The sequence below is a fragment of the Melanaphis sacchari genome, unplaced genomic scaffold (assembly GCF_002803265.2).
Source record: "Melanaphis sacchari strain LSU unplaced genomic scaffold, SCAv2.0 Contig53_pilon_pilon, whole genome shotgun sequence".
NCBI classification, from domain to species: Eukaryota; Metazoa; Arthropoda; class Insecta; order Hemiptera; family Aphididae; genus Melanaphis; species Melanaphis sacchari.
Window position 1 is genome coordinate 1605412 of NW_020271371.1, and position 27630 is coordinate 1633041.

Below are 27630 nucleotides of genomic sequence, written 5' to 3' on the forward strand. Positions count from 1 at the left end.
ATTGTTTAAATAAAATAAACATAATTTAAATAAATAATAAGTACATTAGGGTGATCCTTAATGAATAAATGATGATTTTTTTTTTCAATTTTTGATCAGGCTACCTTTGGAATTTGTTCAAAACTACAAAATAATGAACTGTTTAAATGATAGCAAATAATACAATTAACCAATTATTATAAAACTTTACACAGTTCCTTAGGTACTCGTATTTTGTGGTTTTGAACAAATTCCATAAGTAAATTCATCAAATTAAAAAATAATAATAATAAGAACTACCCTAATGTACATATTATAATAATATCTAATAATGATGATTAATTGCTTAAATAAAATATGTTGTATTTTATATAATTAACTGTAGTCTATACTAAAGTATGTCAACATTAATCAACAGCGGACATACATCGTAACATATATATTTATTACTATTAAAAATATAGCTATTAATATTATTATATTAACAATAAGCCTGATTAGTTATTTATTAAGGCTTCGTGTTTTTAGTATCCCCAAATTTAAAACTGTAAAAAAAATTGAGGTGACTTTTTGTGTTGCATACTTACCTATTCCATATGAAAATTCAATGTAGAATTTCGGAGAAAAGATACTGATTATCCAATTGGTTTACCAGCTAAGCTTTGAACAACAAAGAAACCCATTAAATAAAAAAATTATATCTTTCTGAGATTGGAGTAGCTTTTAGTAAATTATAATTAAAAACATTGTTTACGGTAGAAAGATTGTTAAATAATAATATGATTTTAAAGTTTACTTCTTACACAATATATACTTTTATTTTTTTTACTTTTCTTAAGCAATTTAAATCTTTTTACTGGTTTCTTAAAGGTCTATTCTTCAAGTTTGACATTTTATCACGTGCTTGCATTCGTTAGTTGTTATTAGTATTACCTATGCTGTTATGTAACTCTTTGTGTATTTTGCTCGATAATTTTTATGGGTAATTAAATAAAATATTATTGGAAACAAAAAATGTCTCATATTTCAAACTATTGTACTTAAACATTTTAAATTTGAATAAATTAATTTCAAACGTTTCTTTGGCGTATATTATGATTGTGGTTTTTATATTAAGAATATTTTCTAATATAGTTATTTTAATCCGATAACTATTTTATTCATGGACTATAATATGTATTTGATTATTTTTAAATGGAAATTTCGGTTATAATTTAGAAATATGTTCAGTATTGCGTTGTTCGTTGTGTGAGATCAAAACTTTTTAACATCATCTATAAGATATAAACATAATATATATATAATATTACATCAATATCCATGCCTAAATTCAATATAAATTATAGTTATTGGCATAATACTGATATTAATTTTATTGCAAATAATTATTATTGTCGTTAAATAAAATTCATCAATGCTATTTTACCTGTTTTTTTTTTAGATTACAATCAATTACGTGAAAGAAATGCTTTTTTATCTTATAATTTCCGAGAATATCGTTGGTGCCGCTATTGTTTTTTTTTCTTAAAAAATTATTGCAAAAGAAATTTTAGGAAAATAATAAGAAAAAAAAGTTAATATAATTGTGCGTAAGTGAGCATACTATTAAGTATTAATTTAATATTACAGAAGATTTGTATATGACTTATTAGCCCAGAACTATTATAAATATTGTTGATATGACGTCAATTATCAAATATTATTTAGCCATGGTAGTATGGAAACGAAACTCTAACACTTATATTCAAGATGGAAAATAAATAATAGTCTATTATAAAAAAAGTCTATTTTAGATTTTAGATATACTCTACAACATGCTTAAAAAAGATGTAAAAAGTAAATTTAAATTAATTTTTATTTATAAAATAAAAAACTTCAATTCTTTAAAAAGTAAAAGTTAAATATTACAATTTTTGAGTTTCTAATTTTTGACGATTGACTTTTTTTAGAACTTATGAGAACATTATAAAAACTTGAGATGGTCGATCAAGTGAATATCGCCCAACTCCATAAACTGGTATGTTGAAAATGAGTTTTAATATCATGCACGAAATAAGTTAAAGACATTATAACGGTAAAACGTAGTTGTTTTTGTCATTGATTTGAATTTATTATTATTATATGATACGGTACTATAAACAATTTTAATGCTGAAAATGTTTTCAACACATCTACGCGACTTTATATTAAATATTGTTATTTATGTCTTATGTGTAAATCTTTTGGGAGCTTCACCATATAATGATGTTTAAAGTATGCCAAAAGCGATTTTCTGTATGATGTTATTATTGATATAATAAAAATTGATTTAGTTCTATTTTTTTTATAAAATCTTATACAGTTTATGAAAGGTTTGAGTTATTTGCAATTTTTTAAACATGCTATTATGTATCTAGTATTCTAGTACAAAACGAAACATTTTAGGATCCCTCATTGTACATTGTTTTTACACACATAATACAATTTATAATTTTAACGAAAGATTGAAAACGTTTTAAATATTATTAATTTTTTTTTGATACATTGGGTTAAAGTAATAATTAATTAAGTAAAAATAAATATTACAATAAAAGAATTAAAAATAAAGTAAAATGTTTTAAAATTTAGGTGGTCGCAAATTAATATTTTATCGTATAGTTAGACGAACTCGATGATGAAATAATATTATTTTTAAAGACTGACGGTTTTTTTTTTTATGTTATTTATATTAATTATAAACATAATTTACCTAAACATCTGTCGTTGCGGGAATTTCAATATTGCTTTTGACGACCAAGTGGAATTTTGTACATTATACATAGGCGGAATTGGTAGAGTTATGCTGAGCCTTTACATTTTAGTAAAAACATAATTTAAAGTTTTATAAAGAATACTTTAATCTTTTGTTTAAAGTATCAATACGTCTAAATTGTTGAATAGGTATTTAAAATATACTCTTTTAGAATATATCTTATTTCCCCCTATTTATGTCAGTTTGGAAATATATGGTATTTATTATGTTGATAAACCAACCTAATTTAAAAAATGTAATTGATTAGTTAAGTTTAAAACTATTTATTTGGTTTAAAAAATATAAATATATATATAAAAAAATTTTGAATACTCATTTTATTATAATTGTTGAGAAGTATTTAAAGTAGTTTTTAATAAAAAAAATATATTAAAATATTTTTATTAAGTATATTTATTTTATTCAAATATTTTACTAGATATATTTTTTGGTATACATATTATGTGGAGCATGATCATATAAATGTGTTAGTTAACGGCAAAATGAATTATTTCTTACCGAATAATATTTTGATATTATACATATAATAATATATAAATAGTAAAAGCTCTTAAATGACAGAATGATTTAAACTTTGTCAATGTTATACACGGTTATACTTGCAAACGATTACATATTACGTTTACTCGATGCTATTTAATATTATATTATTTTTTATTATAATATATTTTATTTCTCTTCTCTATATTTTCTCAGATATTGAATATTAAAAATAAAAAATATTTTTGAACGTCACATATTTTATTTTATTTTTTTGTATAAAATCATATAATAAGTATCGGGATTCTAAAATTATATATTATTTTTATCAAAAATCATTACAATATTTGAATACTTTAAAATATATAAGTTATATAAATAAAACGTTTTTATATTTAGTATATTTACCACTTATGGTAAAACAATAATTCCTCACTTATCAATGATTTTTATTTGTGCAGTAAAATATGGTATATTATATCATGTCAAATATAATATGAAGGTATTCATTTAAATTTATGTACTTACCCAGAATTTAACTTTGAAACATTTTAATGATGTTATTATGTATTACAATATAAATTAAATAATATATTGTTTTTAATATTAACATATTTTTAATACTTTAAACGTTAAGTAGCGTGTTGTATATGCAAATTTATTTGGTATGTAAGCTATATTTATAATAAATTGTGTAATAATATATTTTCATATGCAAATAATAATGAAACAATTTCTTTATAACTTTTTCTAAATAACTATTTTACCGTTTGACTTGTACGATGAAAAACTAGAGAATCCATCCCCAATAATTCTCCATGCACTTTCTTTAAAAACATGGCTTAGTCTAAAATTTTTACTCGAATACGCTTTTTCTTCGGAACACGGGTGGAATACTAATGTAAATTTCTACGTTTCTCAGAGTGTAACATTAACTTTATGGATGGAGTTCATTTATTTAAAATCGACAATTTTCACATTTATAAAAACAATCGTAAATAATGCACCATTTCACTTTTGATGCAAATGAAAAATAAAAAACTTAAATATTAATGTCGCGTACAAATTAATGGATGTTTCTAAATTATTTTTTTTTAAGATAGGTACATTAAATTATTCTTTATGAATGAATTTCACTTGAGCATAATTCACAGCTTAAGCTTCTAAACATCAATCATCCATGTTGTAGTTGCCCTCTACGGCAACCAATTTCCATAATCGTAACCAATTAAATATTATTTTTAAAGTCAATCTCGCATCGTTTATTCAAATGTTCATTTCACTGAGAGCTTAGTATTATGACGTATTTGTTTTCCACGTTTTGTTTTGTTTTATATATATGTAATAATATCTACTTTAAATCTCTCCAATTTATATACTTCCTCCTGTAGATAACATTACTATTACGAGAAAATCAATACGTCTAATGTATTGCATTCACTCAAACGTCTTTATTTTCACAATTGAACACCAATACGTCTTTTACACCAAACTTTTTTCGAATTTCTATAGTGATATCGTTACAACGAGGGGAGGGATAACGTGGTTTTAGTGTTACAGATAAATATATACTTATCTAATTGGTTTTCATATAATAATTTACTGTGCTTATTCAAACCTATTCTGCATTGGCGATGAATTTGACAGTTATTAAACTGTAATAGTTAAGCACCATAGTAGAATAAATATTATTTTATAAACGTTTTTAGTCTTTTTATAATCTGTTAACCAATTATTATGCGTTATAGCAGTGTAGTGTTTCTTAACTAGTGTGTCATCGACTTAGTCCAAATGTGTCATACTGTAAATTAAATGACACACAATATTCAAAAAATATTGACATGGTTGATAAAAACTAATAGATATTTGATATTATTTCTATGATGATCAAAAATAAGTTATCTGGTATCGATATATGTTGCAAATTTTATTTTACCAATTAAAAATAAATATAACTCATCATTTTTATTTTTCATTGTGTGTCACAAAATATGGAATATTTTGATAGTGTATCACCATAACACAAAGCGTTAATGTAGAGTGCCATGCATTACAATTTTTGACGATGTTATAAAGTTTCTAATATTACTTTGATTATAAATTTTGATTATCGATAAATAATAAGTTATGTTGATCTCACATGATCAACTATTTATTGGAGTCCATTATATTCTTAAAAAATAATATGTTTTTTTTTTACAATGGTACCTATTAAAACATCAACATAAATATTTGTAAATCTTACTTACTATAGGTTCAAAAAGAGTATATATTTATATAAATATAATGTATAATATGATTAATTTATAATTGATATTTGATATTAATATACTACATTGTTACCTAAAATTTTAAATTTTCACTAATTTTACTTATAGTACATTTCACACATTTTTTTTAAATAGGGTTTGGAAGTTTATGAACTAAAAAAAAAATGTTTTAATAATAATCATTCCTAAACTAAGCAATTATTAATATATTTCACGATCATTAAAAAAAAAAAAAAATACTAAGGAATTTCTACTTTTTACCCACCTAAGTATAAAAGAGATCCAATCTTATAAAAAAAACTTTACTTGAAGTTAATAATTATAGCATTTTTTTTTTAGAGCAAATATTTTTAGACATTTGCTCTCACAGCAAAAATTTACAATAAAAAAAATCCAAAAATGTTGATAAAATTTTAAAGTATTTGTTATTTTATTACAATTTTATTAATTTATTTTTTTTTTTTGGAAATTCTTCCTATATTTCGATAAGTACATATGTGTACGAAGGTTAAAAGATAAAATATATTTATATACATTTATTCTAAGTATTATATCTTAACGACGTTTTATAAACTCAACATTTTTCTCTTAATTCTTAAAATATATTTTTATAAATTTAAATTACGAAAAAATAATTACTTTATAAAGTTTAAGAATGCCCTAAATAACAAAGATTTCAAAAAATACAAATTAAAAATTAGTTATTTATTTAATTAGTAATATATTTATTTTGTTATGGAGATAAATTTTTAGTATAAAATGTTCTATTTAAAATGTTTAAAAAGAAAATTTAAAAAGTTTAAGTCATACTTTTCTGAGTTCTAACTCATAAATTATGATCTGTGTATTTAAAATTGTACAATGAAATTTTAAATTGCTATAATTATTAGTAACTAATATTTAAAGAAAATAATCTTAATAATAATTAAATATGTAGTTAAGACTATCCTATGTCATCGAAAACACGTGGTTTATTATGATCGTTCAATTAGGTCTGTTATGATAATACAGTGTAATAGATAGGCGAAATAGTTACATAAATAAATAATCCAATCTTTTATACTTATTATTAGTATAAATTTCCGTAGAAAGTATTTAAAACGTATTAAAATGTCATTTGTTTTATTAATATAATGTTAAAATAAAATAACTCAAATAATTTTAAAAAATAAAATATTTACATTAATACATGTGACATAAACAATTTAATTTTAACTAATACAAATAACAGTTATAAATTAAATGTTGTGGTTAGTGAACCTAACGAGCAATAGAACATTATCCCTTCCTAATAATATATTAAAATTCTTTTTTAATCTATTTTAAATTATTTGTTTTTAAATATTTAATTACATAATATTATATTTTATTTCAGTTATTTCGGTACACTTCTGAAATTAATTATTAATAAAATATTTACAATTATTGATATCGATCAGACATTTTACCGAAATGTTAGAAACATATTTTTGTTGTAAAAAAGTAAAATATCCTTACTATATCAACAGTTCTAATGAAATGTATATCTTGAAACTAAAAGTGTTTTGAGAAGTGTTAACGAGAATGGTGCGGCGGACGCACTGCAATAAGTGTAATAAATAAACGTGTCCGCAAACACCTCGCATATTTCTGACTTATAAACGACGTTAATATCGAAACGTCACATGTTATTTTTCTTCCCGATTTTCGCGCGTGACGACGATGAATATCAGTAGAGGCTACAATATCGTTTGTCGGATACAAATGTCAGAGTCATCACCAACATCATTTGCGACCTGGTAAAGATCGACGGTGTTAGGTTAGGTGAACATGAGTGGTGAGGGAGAGAGTAAACAAAGGGCACGCTACAATACAGACAATAATTCTCGGGTAGCGCTAGAGGACTGAAAAGTCACCTAGTCAATTAAAAGGCAGCAGACGACAGGGAAAGTTCCCCCTAACACTTCCTCTGTATGGGTGAGACTACGATTAAGGGGAAAGAGATGAGACGATGCCGATGAGGTTTTCGTTGGGGTTTTTGCGCTTAAATAGGTGTGTACTGTGTGTGTATGCAAACACACGTTTAATCGATAAAGGGTAACTAAGCACGTGTACACACACCCCGCATACTCATATGTACACGAACAAAATCTTCCAGCAATGCGAGTACTGTATACGTGACCTCGTTTAAAAGGACGTGGTAGCCTTAGCGTGATGCATTTTTTAAATTGAAAAAAGTAGGTAATTGTCTGTAATAAGACAGTCCAATAGAAATTCAGCTGAAAAATTAAAACCAGATTATAAAATTAAAAATAATATTATAAGTTTATTATATACATTATTAACTCATAAACTATCTCATTGTTTTATATTAGTTAATTCATACCCAAATATATGGGAGATTCTAATAACTAAAATAAATAAACCAAAGAATATTATTGAAAAAAAAAATATATATGTAAACTAATAAGTTATAAATTTAATAAATGTGCAGAAAATATTAAAATTTTAAATTACTTTGAGAAAAATATGACAGATAGAACTCATTAATATTTAGCAAACTATCGCCAATTTAAAAAATTAAATATATTTTTTCATAATCCTTATGTACATTAATCAAGTTTGGATTGAATTTTTTTTTCAAAAATTTAATTTATTTCTCTACGATACATTTTTACTTTTATCTACATCTAGCTATATTTTATTCAGATACGGATTTTTGTTGTTACAAATGTGTGTATTTTTTAAATTTTTCGGGAACACGAGCTTATACTGCGAGTTGAGCTAAGATTACAGTACATAGGTGATAGGTACTATATCCGTTGTTTAGAATGACGCAAAGTTTTTGAAAAACGATAATTGGAGCTTAAGCAATAAATAATAAACTCTTCGGATGTCAACCAACCGTAATGGATTATTGCTCATTTACGATGCAAATTAAAGCAAAATGATAGCTTACCAACGAGTATGATGTATGTTGTATTTTAGTTTTTTGCATAAGTTTTCTCACCGGCACAGTGAAACCTATCGTGTGTAACGTTAGTGAACCGTTAAAGGGGAATTGAAATGGTGGTGGAGTGCGAGAGTGGGAAATAGTATTATGGGTGGAAATTATACGCAACGATGCCCACCGGATGCTGCGCTCTGGTCCATGAATAAATCTCCAAGCCACAGGCCACGTCCTCTAAGTATGAAAACAAAAGCCACGCGGATTTTTCTGACGCTACTGTGGATAAATTCTTTTATGTTGCTATAAAATCGTAATTATGACGACAGTGTTTTTATATTTTATAAGTTTACCCGGCTATATAAAGCGTGTATACATTGTCGTTGTAGTCGCTCAAAAGTGAATTTTTGAATTTTTACAATGTATACATATATATTATTATATACACAATATTTATGTACATGAACAATGCACGATTTGTGTAAATGCGTAATGTAAACTCTAAATAATTAATGTTTCATGTGTAGGTATGTGCAATTAAAAGCCATCACGCTTTACAACACATTTCGAACGTCTCATTTTGTAGATACTGTTATAATAAATGTTCTTCAAAGTATCATTATATCTATATAGTTGAATAGAATAGTAGTTGAATAAATAGAAATCTACTAAGGTTTTAACATAAATATTGATCATAATACTTAGGTTAATCTTAAACGAGTATATGGTTTTGTTTATTTTACCTTTCATTTTATGACTTGATAGTTAAGGAATTGAAAATAGTATCATATTTTATATTGATATTTGTCTCGAATTTATATTGTATTACACTTAATGCATTGGACGTTTATTTTCTAATGTGATATTATTTATACTTTTTAAATTATTAAGTAGATCTCATAATGGTTAGTAATAAATTAATAGATGTATATTTACCGATACTTTATATGTTCATAATACTCAAAAAAATCTCCACTTATTAAAAGTCAGTTTTTATTGGAACTTCTGTTACTCTGCTCCTTATATTTTAGCAACCAAACATACCATTGCTTAATGCACCAAATACGACATTAAAAAAATGAGAGTTTTTCACAAAAGATCATTTCTTGCTGTAATATAACTGATAGGTTTTGTAATCTGATTTTATATTTTTAGAAACTTCGATCCATGACTACAAATGGTGTATAATATGATTTAAACGGTACAATTTTATAATGCATTTTAGTTGACTAAAAAAATCAAGTATGGTCTTGCTATAGATCTTTGAATTTAGTAGAATTCACTGTTTTGTAAAAATAATAATTTTATGATTGTCGTCTCTGAGTTAAAGTTGTTAAAGTTGGTAAAAATAATAATAATATTATATTACATTGAAAACGTGATTATTTTTATTTACACGAATAAAAGTATTTCAATTAAAATATTTGAAACGTGTCATGCATAGTATAGCATTATAATGTATTACGTCATGATATCAATTTGCAAAAACTTATGAACCTTAAAGTTTAAAGTGAACACTATTTGGAATGATATTGTTACGAAAGAAATTTTTGACTGCGTGACACAGATCTCACTGGGTTTTAAATACTTATTAATATGATATAATATTGTTATGTCTATTTAAATATTTTATAAAAATAAAAAATAAAAGTTTTTAACAACGAATTGTGAAGGAAAAAATAGCAATTGGTTAATGTATTGAGCTTAAGTTATTAATTAAGTTCAATCTAATGTTTTTAAATACGAATAATACGTATTTGATTTTAAGTTTTAGACATTTTTCTTTACTCCAACATGTATTACTCCAACCAAAATCAGAGGAGAATTATTAGTTATGGTGAAAAACTATAAAGTTATTATTAAGATACTGCTAAGACAGTTTCACTGTACGTAATTAATTGTTATAGTTACTTAACAATCGCATATTAATCGTCTTTTGTTATGTTCATTAATATATAAGTTAAAATACAATCAAGCATTGTAATTTTTATTAAAAAATTCTATATTATAAATATAATATATTGTATAATAAATAATACATTTCTTTGAAACATTTTATTTACTTTATTGTGTGTTTAATTATTTAAATGACTTTTTTGTACTTTATGCTATTACTAAGAGTTTTTTTTTTTTTTTTAATTAAACAATTAGAAAGTTAGTTTTTGAAAAAAATGTATTAAATATTTTAATTTTTGTTATATTAATTATTATCATTGAATTTAATTAAAAATATTTTAATTTTTTATTTGTGAATATTTTTTAAGTTAAATAATCTAATAAAAATAACAATATATTATATTATTTTTATTTTTAGGCCTACAAAAATAAGCACAATTTATTTATAAGATTAAATGGTTTTCATGGTGGAGTGCATTTCATAATATGCATGTATATCAAAGATATATTTTCTACTTAATAATTTAAAGTATTAATGAAAATATTTTTGAAAGGCATCAGTTTCTACTAAGTTGAAAAAAAATATAATGATAATGCTTTTACACTGACAACGTTAAAATACATTTTTGTATTTTTGACACAGCACGTGATCCGGGTATAATTTAATATGGCAGGAAGAAATGTTCTATAATCTTAGAAAAAGTTACTTTGCTAAATTAAATCATTTCTAGTTTCCAGAGTCTCATTTCCGTTAATCGGCGCTTTTTTGCAAAATATGTTTCTACAACTAACGAAGTTTTTAATCTAGATTAAGATGCTCGGAATAATATAATATTAAATGAACAATTCTGTAATATTATATACACTAAGTTACAAAATAAATACGAGACCGGTCATTATCGACCCGAGCTTGATAAATCGACGGGTCGAGTTACTCTGTGTAAAATGTTTGCATAATAAATAATAATGTATTTAATATTTACCCATCTCGTAAAATATCATTTCATATAACTTTATAGTTGTAATACTATTTTTTAAAGTAATTCGAAAATGCTATCAAGTCTAACAATACGAAATTCGTCCTGATTCTATAAAAATAAATAATCCATAATTTACGCAATAATGTCTAATACTTAAACGCATTGAGTAATAAATATGTATAATTTTTAAAAATACTACTGCATTACGCTAGTTTTTATTTGAATATGTCTAGTTGAATAAACGTATACGCGTAATGTCCGTTAAATGTATTGTTTATTATAAAAATATAATTTAAACCCTGGTTACTCTAGTTAAAATTAGTATTTTTTATATCTGTTCTCTCATCAGATTATTATGATTAGTAGTTGTTATAGTTATTATTGTATTTAGTAATTATTGATTATGTTCAAAGATTTATTGAATATAATTTAAAGTAAAATAAATCTTCTCTTAAAGTGTAATAAATTAATATACTATATATATTATAGTTGTTTATTATCAATTATTACTTTAAGATAAAATACTTAAATTTTTAATATATTTTCTAACAGTTAATATTACTTTTATAACTTGTTTGTAGCTGTGGAATAAGCAATAAGGGTAACTTATAGCAAATAAACTTTATTATCTCAAAAATATTTTTGATTGACATACACAAACATAAAAAACCAAAATTATCCAAATCATAATTTTTTAAGGCTTAAAGAATAAAATATTAAATTTAAAAAATTAAATTTTCTGACAAGAATTATTTTTATCAATTTTAAAATTATTTCAAAAAATAATACTAATGAGTAATGATAAACATAAATCATAAACAAATGCCATGTCGTACAAAAAAATTGATTTATATGTTTCAATAAAATTTAATGGACCAATCATGGGCTACTAAATCATATTTATGATATCATTAGCTCAATTTTAATTCATTAAATGTGAATAGATTTTTTATGCAACCCAAAATAATACACATAAAAAATATCTTTAAATTAAAATGGCAAATCCTTCGTGGTATTTATTGGTTTTATTGGTTAGTCATTTAGTAACTCATATATTATAATTTATTCTAGTTCACTTCTCGTGCATTGATTCTAAACTTTACGACTGTACAATTTTTTCACTTTACGACGTTTAAGTAATAAATCTATTAAATTATTACAAAAGAAAATTTAATTTATGGACAATAGATAATAAGAAAATGTGGAAATCTTTAAACATTGGAACCTAAATATTTTATAAATGTATTTAAGTAGTCTCTAAATATAATAAAATATATGTTATGATCACGTCCATATCACATGTTAAAAATTATTATTATTTTTTTTTTTTTTTTATTTATCCTGATGATATATTGCATTTGACTACAGCAAGTCAATGAAATGTTGTTTTTTTCTAAGTTGTATGCGTTTTTTTTTTATCATACGTATCATCTCAAAACCATCATATACGTATACAGACAGATCAGGGAATTGCCTCACTGAAAAGTCAGCAAAATTTATTTCCAGTTGTCGGCTCGTAGTTTATAAATCACTGTAATATTACGAATAGATTAAATTCGAACAAACTGTCGTCATCAAATCCTATATTGCTTCCAAATACTAGGACAAATTTTTATCATTAAATAAAAATAATAATAATAAAAATATTTGGATTTTCTGCATCAGCATGATGATAATATCATTCAATTGATGAAAACCGTTATTTGAAATCATTTTTAAAATTAGTTACAAAATCCTTAAAAATCTTACCGAAATTAAAAATATTGAACAGTAAATTTAATAAATAATTATAAGAAAAAATAAAATATTAAAGTATAATATGAACAATATAGTAAGATTTGTATGTAAAAGAACACATTTTTCAATTTTTAAACAGTTTAACCTAGGATTTGATATTAGTAATATAATAATAAATTAGCTAAAGTACGAGATAAAAATAAATAATAATATATATATTACAGACTAACTAACCTATACTATAATTATTCTGTTAATTTGTCTATCATTACTTATATGACGTATAAGCTAATTTAAATAAATATAGTTAATAATTTTTACATAATTATTTATGTTTATTATTTATCATTTTATCAGCTACTTATAATATAGAAAAATAAATTTTATGTTTTTAAATAATATAAAATTTATTTCAAATGTATTTTAATTTTTTGTATTTTTGAAAAGTTTAATTTTAATATAGAATTTGAATAACTATTTTGGTTCAATCTTAAAAATCAGCTTATAAATTCTAGTAGACGTTATCATTGTATGAAATGCATTTTATTTAGTTTAAGTTACACCGTTTACGTTTTTATTATCACACTCACATTGAATCATAAGTTTACATTTAAAAATCATAATAATAGTAATAATATCATATTTTAAAATATTTAACTAGATATTACCAGCCTAGGTATTAATCAAGGAACATTTTAGTAAAAGACGTGGGAATTTACTGGATGGTTTAATGTATTATTGTAATGTTGTTAACGAGCAAATGTAAGTGTTGATTATTATTTTTATTAAATTAAATCATTACAATTTACTAACTATTCAAATCGTAGTCGAATATTTGTCGTATTGATACGATAAAGTATACAAAAGATGTTGCGTTAATACATTGTAATAAACTTTAATGAAACTTCTATTATGTATAGATCCAAAGAACAAAAATTTGTATCCGTTAAATCACAATACATAAATAAGTACCTAAATATACACAATAAATTGGGAATGAAACGCGTATGGTTAGAGCAGATACATTTTTGCGAGTTATGTCTAATGTGATTGCAAAGTATTATCGAATCCCTTGTTTCCTGATTGCGTACATACGATAATGGATTTAATTTGAAATTAGATGAAACACAATAAAAAAATCGTACAGACTATATAGACTAAACAATCGGTAAATTTAATTTGCAAACCAACCCTAAACCAACATTGGTTTAATATTGTCTCCCTATTACACTCAGCAGTGTGTCGACAACGTCCGACAGTTTAAACCGGAAGCCCGTACTACAGCATGCATTATCATATTGTAAGTACGAACTATGTGTTTGCAGTAGAAGACTATAGCTCAAGAAAACAAAGACAAGATTGCTGAGTAATATAGTATATATGTATGTATAATAGCGATAATAATAGTGTTGAAATTAACGTCCTTTTGACGCTAAGAAATATTTAAAAGCATGTAAAAAATCTAAGTTATTGATGAGTCAATAATTTTAAACGTAATACCGAAATCACATATATCAAACCACTCCAATAACTGCTGTTGATTCTGTTAATCTATTAAGTTGAATAAATGACATAAATATGTAGCTAATGGACGTGAAAAACAAATGTAGAATCGATCTTTTATTATTATTACTATTATTTCTAATTGTATAAACCCCATAATTATTATTGGATTTCATTTCGGCTGTTTTGCTATCAATAGTATCAATATAAACTATAAAATTATTTAAAAAAAATAAACTTTGACAATAATAATAGAAATAACGTCTAGAAAGTCAGACAAACCATTTATCATGTTAGACATTTCTCACAAAAATTTGGTCCGAAAAATGTGTGTTCTTTTGCTTAAAATTAACATTAAAGTGATTAATTTAAATTAATACTACATATAAAGAAATAAATACTTAAAATAGAATGTTTTTGCTTGATAGAAATTTAATTACAATAGTTTGACCTTAAATACTTCTCAAATAAATAACGGTATAAATAAAGACATTTTTTAAAAATAAGATAACAATTAAGTTAATTGTACTGTTATGTATATTAAAAATAAAATAAACTTATCATAAATTATTTAGTAATAATTTGTTAGTAAAAGCGATTAAAAACTAAAAATAGGTTAATTTTATGTTACTTCATTATGAATGTTAATAACTGAAAGATAATATCGAAATCTCATAATTATCTACAGAATTTATAAAATGTATATATAAATATATATCATAATTATTGTTGTTAGTATACAATATACATATTTAGTGCTCAAAACCATAATGGAAATTTAATTATTAATTGTAAGATCTTTTTTATTTTTATTTATAACTAGTTTACTACTGGCTGGCGAAAATTTGTTCGTTGTTTTAATATAATAACTAAAAAAATTGTTGAAAAATTACTGCTCCAAGATGATTAAGAACGATTTTCAAATTATTCATTTCAATAATTATTGTATTATATTACATAATAATAAATTAATAATACATATTTGTTTAGAAATTTATGTCGTACCAAGTTAATTATATTTTGGTAATTGCAGGCTATTTATTATTTTGTTGAATAAAGTTATTTTAAATTTTGTTCTTTGTACTTTTATTGAATTTAATTCATTATTTTTTATGATATCGGAGCTTCAAGTATTAACTTAATTATATAATTATAATATTTGTGTTTTTTTTTTATAGAATATGGTACAGTTTTATCTTTGTTTTCAAATATTAGAAGAATAAAATAATTTATAATTTTTATTTTAAAATAGAAATTAAATAATTGTGATGAAACTTAAATCTAGTCAATTCTTTGATAATACAGTTAACCTTTTAGGTAAGTATATTTGTTTTTAATGTAAATATAACATATTACTTATCATTTAGCTGATTATATATTTAATTCAAAAAATATAAATTGTTTGTTTATTATAGAGTTAAAATTTTGATAATTGTTAAGATTTATAGATTTATCTAGACATATTTTTTTAAGATAATTTTAAATTAATTTTCTATACTTGAATCGAAAAAAATTAATGTCATTTAAATTATCACACGAGTAAGTAACATGAGAAACTAAATATTTTTTTATTTTTAATATAGTTTTTTATTTGACTTTGGTAGTTTTTGGTACCTACTTTTACATTCATCGTATGTAGAATAAAGGTAAATATTGTTTTAAGTCCACGTTGGACGTACTTTAAGTTCTTGTAACTTTAAGGTCTCCATAATTAAACAATAGGGAATACGCAAACAACTATCGTTTTGACTTTTACCTCTGACTTTACATGAAGTATGAATAATTACTACACCAACACACACACATACACACACACACACCAACCTTTTATGAAATTTTAGTCAAAAATTTACTTTGGTAATTTATAGTGTTAAAATATATATATATAATGTCAACATGTTTTCTTGTTTTCCCTTAAGGTTAATAATATGAAAACATAGCGTAGTATTATACGTACGAAGTACGTCTGTAAATCAGTTATATTACCCTATGGATTTAGGAATAAGCCCATGTAAACACATATGCATCAAGTACCACGGATATCATGGTACACAAAATATGTATATTTGTATTAGTATATGTTGTATAAGTGTGTGCCTATTCCGCTTCGTTTCATGAATGTAGTCACGTCTAACTAAAGTAAAGTGAATATAATTTTTGGACCCAACAGAAAAGGGGACGGGTACTAACCAATTTTAAATTATTGTCGTACGAAGTTGTCTACTTGACAGCGCAGTTACTTTTTTATTTCTATCGACGATAAAACAAAGAACTTACACAAATTTCCAAATAATGAGCGTTTTAAAGTAAAATTTATGATTGTACTTTTTATATATTGATAGCTATTATAATACATGATGGGAATTAACTTGTATGCAATCATTAGTTACTATACACGTGTAAATATACTTTTATTATCAAAATAGGTGTAATTTTTAACATAAAATTGGATTTAAATATAGGAGCTCAAAAACAAAAAATTGCAATACTCCGGAAATGTTAGTTAAACGTTTTTTGTTGGTAGAAGGCTCAACATTTAATACAAAATTCTTTATATTAAATGTCGTTTTCTTAATTAAAAAATCACAAAAATCTATGGTCACAATATTTTTTAGTAAGCATTTAAATTTAGAATTTTGACAAAATTCTTTATAATATGTCTTATTTTGTAATATGAAATTCATAAGCATTTTTATTTATACCTTAGTTTTTGCAATGTAATACTAGGTTTTTTATAAGTTTTTCAACCTATGTCCTATAAATAAAAAAATTAAAAATATTTTACTGAAAACCCAAATTTAAACTCAAATTTAGACGAAATTATTTATTTTAAGATGAATAACGATGTTAATTATTTTGTTTTAATTTAAAAATATTTTTTCTGAAAATTTAAGACTTTTTTGTATACTATATTATTATGAATTTTACTAAAGATAACATTTATTATTTTAAAATATTATATATTTATACTTTGAATTTTTTTAAATTTTTTATGGTATTTATAAAAATATTTTATTGAATTTTCAATTATATAAGTTGATGTAATATATTGTAAATATATTATATATCCATAATATCATTATAATTATTAAATACTAATATTATAAAAAATGAAATATTTTCGAAAAAATATTAAATAATTTACTTTGATACTAAAATTAAAGTAAATAACTTTAATACAGTTATATTAAATATCCGTACAGAATTGTTTTTATGTACAATGATATATTATTGAATTCAAATTTAACACATCTATAATTGTAACCAACTCAACACCTAATTTACAACAGAGCGGTACCCGCTTGCCTATCTTTTTTAACTTCATTTTTTTTTTTTTTTTTTTACAAGCCCATTCTTGACATTTTAGTTGACCTATAAAAATGAGTTGGTATTTTATTTATTTTTTTTTTTTTTTAGTACATATAATAATATATACATTTGGTTTATTGACATTAATTTTGTTAAATACACAACATCGCAAGCCGCTGTTTCGTTGAAATTAAACTTTGATAATATTTTATTTTGTTCCCTTAAATATTTTAAAATACACCCTGCATCCATATTTATTTATTTTTTTTTAGTGTACAACTTAATTTTATTTTATGTTTGCAACGAATTTAAATTTAATATTTCTAAAAATTATTTGACATTTTAATCCTAAACCGGGATTTTAGTATCTCTAAAGTTCCATTTAAAAAAAATCAACATTTATTGAGAAATCATTTGGAATTCGTTGTAAGCGATGTCTGTGGGCAATATAAATAAAAATTTAGTTTTTTTTTTTTTTTTTTCAAACATCATTAAAATATTCTATACTAAGATTATCGTGGTTTAAATTTTTATTTTTATTTATCGTTTATTAGAGAACTCACCCGATTACAAATGGTGTGTGATCTACTATTATTATTTTTTAATTTAAGAATACAACCACTACATGCATGAAATACATTACATTAGAAAAACTACAATCATGCATTTTAATTTTTATTATAGTATTATATGTACAAAAAACATAAGATGTTAAAGACTTATAATTATTATATTATGTCTGTCTTCATTGTGAAAGGAAATGGTCTCTCATAACATATAAATTGTTAATCTACCAATTGTATTTATAAATAATTTAGTATAAAATATATTTTTATAACGGTCATAATATATTATTTGAAATATGGTGTAAATTGGTTTTTCTTTATACATAATATATATATATAACCAAAACACTTTCATTTCTCAAATGTTTAATTGAGAATATCAAGTACTAATTAACTATATAATGTATAATATTGTTATTAAACATATTATACGTATGCCTTTGTAAACTGAGAATGATTTACAACAAAAAATGTCGGTCACCTAATATATACATAATTTTTCTCTCTAATAGTTTATTGTTTATTATGACGTTATTCTGCTATCTAGGTTCTGATAAGCGTGTTATGTAGGTGGGAAAAATAATTATTTCACCCATATTTAAATTTTGTGAACAAATATAAATTATAATAGTTATTGACAATTGAATTATAATACATTGTTTGATAAATTTTAATTATAACATAATATCTACAATGAAACTTGAAATTGATAAAGGAATTATTATGAAAATTAACTTTGATAAATTAATTTAGTTTCTCTAAATCTATGAATTTGCCATTGATCATATAATTGTATTTTAGCAATATTACGTGAGTTATAAACACATATAAATGTTTTCATAATGATATATTCCCAAAATAAATTTGTCTATTAGAAAATAGCATCAAGTGCCATTATAAAGTAAACCGCACATTGAAGTACCAAAATTGCCTATACACCACGCCGGCAATCAATAGATATGTATAATAATATATTATTATGATTTATGAGATATTATGATATTAAAATATAACATTTTATCAAAAAACAACAACTTCTAAAAAGTAAAATCTAAACAATACACATAGTTGTGTGTTTTAAATTTAATATCAGAGTAACAATTCCAAATACTTCAGTTATATATAATCATATTTGTATTTAATACGATACATCATAATTAATAATAATAATAATTATTATTATTATTATTATTTATTTAATCCTCCAAAAGTAAATTAGTACAATGTAAACAAAATATTCAATATAGAGTATAAAATATCATATATTCATTATATTTATGAAAAAAAAAAATAATAATAAATAAAAACCGATTTAAAATTATTAGAATATCTAAAATGATAATAAAAGTTTATTAACTAGAAATAATTTTCTCTAAACTTAAGGTTATGCATATTTTCACTCTCATTATTCTTATTTAGTTAACACAATGTAGTTTCTGTCATTTGGTTAAATAAAAACATAAAAATAAATTATTGTTAATCACTATAGCGTTTGAAATCTTCTACTCAATAATCAATCATGAAATCCACTTTAATTTCCTAGGTTTTGAATATTACAGTGGAACCTCGATAACTCGAATCGGTTGGGGGCAAAAAAAAAATTCGAGTCATCAAAAATTCGACTTACAGAGGTTACACATATGATATGTTATAAAGTAGGAGCCAAGACATTCTTTCGAGTTATCGAAAATTCGACTTATAGAAGTTCGAGTTATCGAGGTTCCACTGTATTTTTTAAAGTTTAAGAATGAAGTATATAATCGACGTTAGAGAAAATTTAAGTTCAATCATATCCAAACAATAGTGTATTTAATCTATTAAATCTATTTTTCATATATATATATATATATACGTAATATCTTTCAAGTAACATACTCCATATAAAATATGTACCATGACTTCATAATTTTTCTCACAAATTAAATTACTAACTAAATATTTTAGATAAAAATAATAACTTTGTTGTATTTGAAGAAAAAAATTTTAAGTTCAATAAGGATATAATATATAGTTAAAATTTCTTAAAATTGTACTCACTAAACACTACACATTTCATAGGATTTTTAAAATAATTTCTAAAACGATAGCCGATAGGAAATAATCAAAAAACAGCAGACGGTTTAAAGTGTCAATTTATCTATTATTTTTTAGTGACTATGTAATTGTTGAAATCGAATAATAAAATCTACCCGAAGTTATTTATTTTCGAACCCACCCTAAAATTCTCATCTTTATTCTTTTATTGATGAGTGCTGTATAAATAAATAACAATAACATTATGAAGTCTTTATATGCCTAATATATAATAATAAATACTGCAATATGCAGGTATTGACTTATAAAATATTACTTTCAGATGACGCGTAAGGGTCAGCGATTGGTTACAAAGACATATGTCTGCCGATGTACGCATACTGAAAAATATAAAACTTATATTTATTTTATATTTTAATTAGGTAGGTCATTAAAAATAATCCTTTTTATACTTGTTTCGTACATTATCTCGGCAAAATCACATAAATCGTTTCATTTTAACTATACTTACAATACACACGTCATATAATTATCGTATTCTCATAGTAAAATGCGGATTGTGCACTCGTTTATTATACAATGGTTTGCAAAATATTTTGATCCGTATCCCGTATACAAAAGCTGACTGTGTCATGGTACTATTTAGATGTATATATCTGCTGATATGTGTATGTATAATGAATAAGTGACAGAAGTTGATATCCTAATAAATATAGTGCTCGTATGTGAGTTTTGAGAGTTTGTATAAGCACCCATTTGTTACTCCCTTAGATGTTATGATACCCGTGGATGGTGCTTTAGCAAAAAAAGGACAAGAGAGAAAAAAACGTGCGTGAATGTAAAATGAGAGGTAGAAGCGATGATGAAAGTTGAATCGATAAACACGCAATTTTTCATAAAAAGGATAATAAACCACTTATTCAACAAATAGTAATTGTGCACGCCTGTCTGTGGTTTGCAAGGTAAGTAGATGATTTATGCGTTAGTTAAACGTTGAGTTTTCTTAGTGGCCAAGTTAACACTTCAAAAATTATTGCCTATTTAATTTTAAAGAAAATAATATTTGTCATTCTTAAGGCTTTGATAAAAAATATTAAAAAATATATACATATAAAAAGTAGAATATAAATAATATGGTTATATGGTTCTTTGAATCCCATAGACGCCATTACACTATAATTACGCTAAAACATAAAGTAAATTTTTCGTTGGTCAATCCAAAAAAAGTAAAATTTAGTTAATAACTGTCATTTTTATTTTTTTGTAAATGTGTTTTATATCATATTATATATTAAAAAGCCAATGAGAAAACTATATTTTTTTAAACAATAATTGTGTTACTAAATAGTTATTTTTTTCTTTTCCAGATGGATTTAATTTTCAATAATTGATTATAATATTATAAATACTAATATTTTACATTAAAATTATAAATATTGCGTGTAAAGGATCATAGATGCATTAATTTGGTACCAACTATAAAAATAAATAAATAATATTTCTGAAATATTGAAACATAAAAATTCAAACTTTTGCGCTTGATGTATTTATCAAATAAATGTATTAAGTTATTTGTAACAAAATTGAATATCTCAAATTACTTTAAAATACTATAATTTAGTACAAACTTATCGATTTAAATTAAAAGAAGTTTGAGTAAGAAATATATCATAAAAATTTGATTAAAATGAAAATTATTATAGAACAAATAATATTATAATAGTTTTTTAATTAATTTATTTTTTTAAATTTAATGTTATATGTATTCTAATTAATTAAAAACATCATTATTACTATTATTTCAACATAATTATATATATAAACATACACAAATATTTATTTTAATCAAAGATCATAGGTAGTTTTATGGATGGTTACCTGAATAACGTGATATTATCTATGTTAAATATCAAAATTTGTCCAAAAATAATATTATTATTTAGTTGCAAAAAGAACATAAAATGAAGCAACATTACATTATGAAATAGTAAAGCGTTGCTTTACTTTATAGCAGCATATCGTAGAGATAAAATTGTCTTGTTATACATTTTTTAATACAATTTAAGTTTAATACCCTTAAGTTTTAAATCGATTTATCTATAGACTGGTCGAATAGCATTTTTTTTTTTTTTAAATTAGAATATATTATCTTGTCAATCTATCGAATATCACCAAATAAAATACATATTTATTTTCAAATAACTTACGGCAACAACTTTAATAGAAATCAATTGCTTATCACAAGAGATTTGATGTCAATCTACATACATGTTTGGGGTTAATTGAATTTTGGATATAGAGCACTGTAGTCATATTATCGTGAAAAATGAATAACATTGTGTTTTCGATTGATCTGCTTTAGAAGTTCACGATTACTGATACAAATATTGAAATATCTGCAACAAAAGTGTTTCCTATAAAATTATGACCGATAATACTATTTTTGAACTTAACTGAATAAAATTTTCTCTATTTAGTGACATAGTTTTAATAGGAATTCATAATAAGTATATTATGTACAGTGCTTAATCATTACCACCAAACGATTGTTCGTTTACATGACTGCCTCCAAACCATTTCAAAATTGTTGCGTGAGTAAATTCCAGAACATTAGGCATAAACATTTTAATGTAAATAACAGCCTTCAATCAATTTCATGAATGTGCACTATACCATCTCAAGAACACTCGAAATTTACGCACACATGATCAAAAATGAATATATACAGAGTGAACTGATTTTTTTTTTTTTAAACAACCGTTGAGATATTTTAATTTTCAAGAAAACTAAAAATGTGAGAATACAGCACTGTCAAATTGTCTAGTATACTTTCTCTTGCGATACATTATCACTTTATTAGACACGACGAGAGTATCCTGTTCACGACATGAGTTAAAGAAATACAAGTTTGCACACTTTGTTACGAGCAAATCCCTTAAAAGCTAAACAAACATCCACCTATGTTAAATTTTAAAACGAAAAGTCAAGAACCTTTGTTAGATAACCTTGAAAATAAAAAAAACAATTACATCTTTCATATCGTTTTTTTCGATAATTCACGATAAAATATACAATGTAAAATTATATTTTAATAAAAATAGATATCAGCTTTTTATATTATAGTTAGAATAAATTAAAAAATATATCAATATTTGCATGTTTAAACATTTTTTATAATTTAAACAGGCAGCTATGTATATATTATAATACAAAACATATTGCAATAAGATTAATATGAAGTTAATTTAAGTATAGTTTGTTTTTACGGATACAATTTAATACAGTCAAAAGGTTTTTTAAATTAATGATTATATTATTTTACATAAACTAACCAAAAAATCGTTTAATATTTATATAAATCTATAAAGGTATAAAGCTGCAATATTGTGTAATGAACGTAAATAATTTAATTAATAACTGTTTAAAAAGTTCAGTATAAAATATTATGTTTTATAATACCATTTTTTCATAGATTTTTTATAATTTTCCTTGATTATTGTAAACTTACAATACTATAAAACATTATTGCACATTGTAATTAGTAGTTTTTAGATGTCATGAGATTACCAACTTACATTTATAAATATTTATAAATCGAATAAAAATTAGTTTTCTTTAAAGTGTTTCCAAAAGTACCTTCTTATTATTTAACGATCAAAATTTCGAACCATTTTTTGAATTAAATAAAAAGAAAGTTTATATTTGATAATATATTATATTGTTATTTTATTTATATAAAATAGACATTATCTATCGTCTGTAATTTTCCGGAATAAATACCGAATTAAATATAAACCATTTAAATGCTAATTACCATAATTGTACCAAACACAATAGTAAAGGACATACTATTTTAATAAGTAAAATACGATTTTGATAAAAAATTTATGAAAAAAGAGCATAGAACACTGCGTAGATGTATGCTTCCTTAATGCATTTGTATAGCGGTTTCATAAAATCACAACAACGCTAATGGCAAAGGAGATATTGAATTTTATAGTTATTAAAAATCGCGTACTGCTCACTAATTTTCACAAAATATAATTATAAAAATAAAAATAAAAAGAATATGGTAGAAATACAACACTTGATCAAAGAATGTGTTGAATGGAAGTTACTAGCTCTTAAAAATTATATCGTAAATATGACGAAACGGTTAACTAGCCGCACAACAAGTGAGACTTCAGAAGGAGGTTGAAGCAAATGTACTCATAAAAAAACATGAAATAAATATTAACATTTACTATCGCAAAATAAATAGTGTAATATCTATGGCATTTTATGTTGAGGGAAGCTGACAAACCAGAGATTCGTTTTATTTATTATATATATATATTATTATGATATATCAACAGTTTACGGAGTTCACAAATTTCAAGTAGTTTTACATATTATTATTATTTCATCATTATATATATATATATATATGCAGTGTACACAGTATATATATATATTACGCGTAGTGTTTCCCTTTTAGAACATGACCATTATCATTTTGAGGGATATTGACAGCCGACTATGAGTACTCGTTTGCAGAAAATAGTCACCGCTTCGAAATTATTAACGTCAAAGCTATTCAGAACATGTAGTAAGTAAATTCAATAAATATATAGCTTACACATTGACACGCATTTATTATTATATTATATTTATTTGCTTATTTAGAAAAGAAGTCTGTTTTATCACATAAAATATTTTTCGTGAAATGTATAATATTTTTGGAGATTGACAACGACTACACTCAAATATTATGTTTATAGTAGAAAGAGAGAGAGTGATTATTTGTTGTTGAACAAATCAATATCTTAGAATCTACGAGGGATTGTCAAATCATTTATATTTATTGTGGTTTTTTTATTAGTTGTTCTTACAATTTCAAATCATTTTTAAGTTGTTACTTCCAGGTTGATGAAAAAAAAAAAAAATTATTCGTTGTATAATAAAACTAAAACATCAATTCACAATCCGCGTAACCACTTTCAAAAATTAATGACTCTTCAAAGCGAGTATAACAACGGTCAACGGAGAAAATAATATCATTATTATTGTGGAACGAACTATGAGTACTCGAACGCTGTTTAAAAGACCGACTATGACGACGACGACGAAACAATAATAATATTAACAATACTAAAACCACAACGGCTGTCGGAGATTTTCTTTGTTGACCACTAAGCACACACGCTTTTAGGTCCGAGAAGGTTTCGTATTTAATATTGCGTATTGTTTGCCGATAAGATTTGAGCAAAAGTTTTTGAAATTTTCTCGCCATGGTTTCTTATTGCACAAGTGTCTGTGTAAATTATTATGCAGTCATATTGTTATTTTAATTGCTGAATCGTAATGACGTTGTTTCAACGAAACTTGTTGTATAATATGCTTCCTATAACATGATTGGTGGTTTTCTTTTTTTTTTTTTTAATTTGAGATTCATAATCGTACTTTAAAGTTTTTTTTTGTTTTAATAATGTTACAATAACGAAACATGATAGATCAAACATCAGAAATAGTTGTAATAAACGTCATTATTCTGTCTTTTTACTGTCAAATCGATGCCATTACATGTATAGTATTATAGATGCACATGTCAATTTGATTATCTTCATTTTAAATGGATCCTTGAATGCACCTGATCTTCGTTCCCCGATTTTCTCACATGTTCCATCTTACCCTACCAATTTTTCAATGTTACAACTCATTCAGCCTCTTTCAATACGATATCCTTTTTACAGAACGATTTTCAAGGTTTGACCAATAAATTATAAGTAAGTTATAATCTAAGACTTTTAGTTTCGTTTGTTAATAACTATCATAATTATTAAAATTATTTATTTTTTAATTACTTTTAACTTAATTTATTTTATTTGAGACATAGATAAAATTCAAACAAGTGTTAAATGAAATAATATAATATATTCAATAAATGTCTATATCATGCATAACGGGTTCGCCCATACAAATATACAGTTATTAAAGTATAACAAGATTTTTTTGTTTTCGTGATGAATTAAATAAATAATTTTACCAGTATTATAATATAAAAACTAAAAAAAAAAAACATTTATGATTACTATAAAAATGTATATTATTTTATCGCTGCTTAATATCTGTGTTCTTGTGTTCTCGAGTTGAAAATATCGAGTAACTTAAACATAAATAATTCTCACTAGACATTTTGAGTAGGTCAGTATTTATAATTTAATACATGAGAAACATTGTAAAATTAATCGTTAATAACTACGTATTATGTTAGTAAGATTAAACTCGTTTATTTAAAAAAAAAAAAAAAAAACAAACATATCGATTAATATATTTTTTAAATATGACTTAAGAAATTGTATTTCCAACTACGGGTCTAGGTTTTGTAATGCAGTGTGCATATTGATTCAATGGTTTGTCTAAATTAAAGTTTTTTTTTGAACTTGAAATTGAAATGATTCACTAATATAATATGGTGTGTACCATAAATCATAATCTTATATTGTTGTTGCATATATATTTATCTCCATGTGCACTCGGAACGTTTCAAACTTAAACGAAACGCCCTCACCACCGAGCGTATACTAAACATAAATTAAGTCTATTTTCTTCAAAGTACATGACGTTTCTAATGGCTTTAAAACCAAAACTTTGTCGTTTGTACTTAGTTACCCATATGTGCAGAGCCAAATTAATTCACTACAGAATTCGGAGGTGAGATGTATTTTTAGTGAAGTCGGTGGTTGGGTGTATACAGCATATTTAGCGACGTGTGTTAAAGACCTGTATTTTACGATAATAAAACTAATTAGATTAATAATTATAATTAGCTTTTTTTTTTTTAAATTCGAGCTGTTCAATCGATTAATTAATTATAACATTTAGACTAACCGTTTGTTATTTGCATTTTTGTTTATCAGTAAATGATAGGAATTTATATTAATGTAGCTTTAACGTTGCTGCAATAATATGTTTTTGTTTTGGCATATTAGACTTGTTGTTAAATGAGAAATATATTAAGAACACACCATTTTAAATTAAATATCTTAAGTTTTTAGTGTTTTTGTGGTCTGTTTGAGCCATTATTTCTATAACTTAAACATTATTAAATTATCCACATTGCAGTAGGTAATACAATTTAATGGAAAACTGAAAAAAAAGTTAAAACTGAAGTCTTGTC

General features: G+C 23.7%; 1 protein-coding gene across 2 annotated transcripts in view; it reads left to right on the forward strand.

The window, feature by feature from the left end:
* Positions 1 to 27630, forward strand: part of LOC112599608 (potassium voltage-gated channel protein Shaw-like) — a 200218-nt gene that overhangs the window by 16771 nt on the left and 155817 nt on the right. The window contains exon 2 of one of the 2 annotated variants that reach the window (XM_025346577.1): positions 1929 to 1996. The exons of the other annotated variant lie outside the window; for it this stretch is intronic. The gene's annotated coding sequence lies outside the window, so the exon portion shown is untranslated. The remainder of the gene's footprint in view (positions 1 to 1928; positions 1997 to 27630) is intronic. 2 annotated transcript variants of the gene reach the window in all.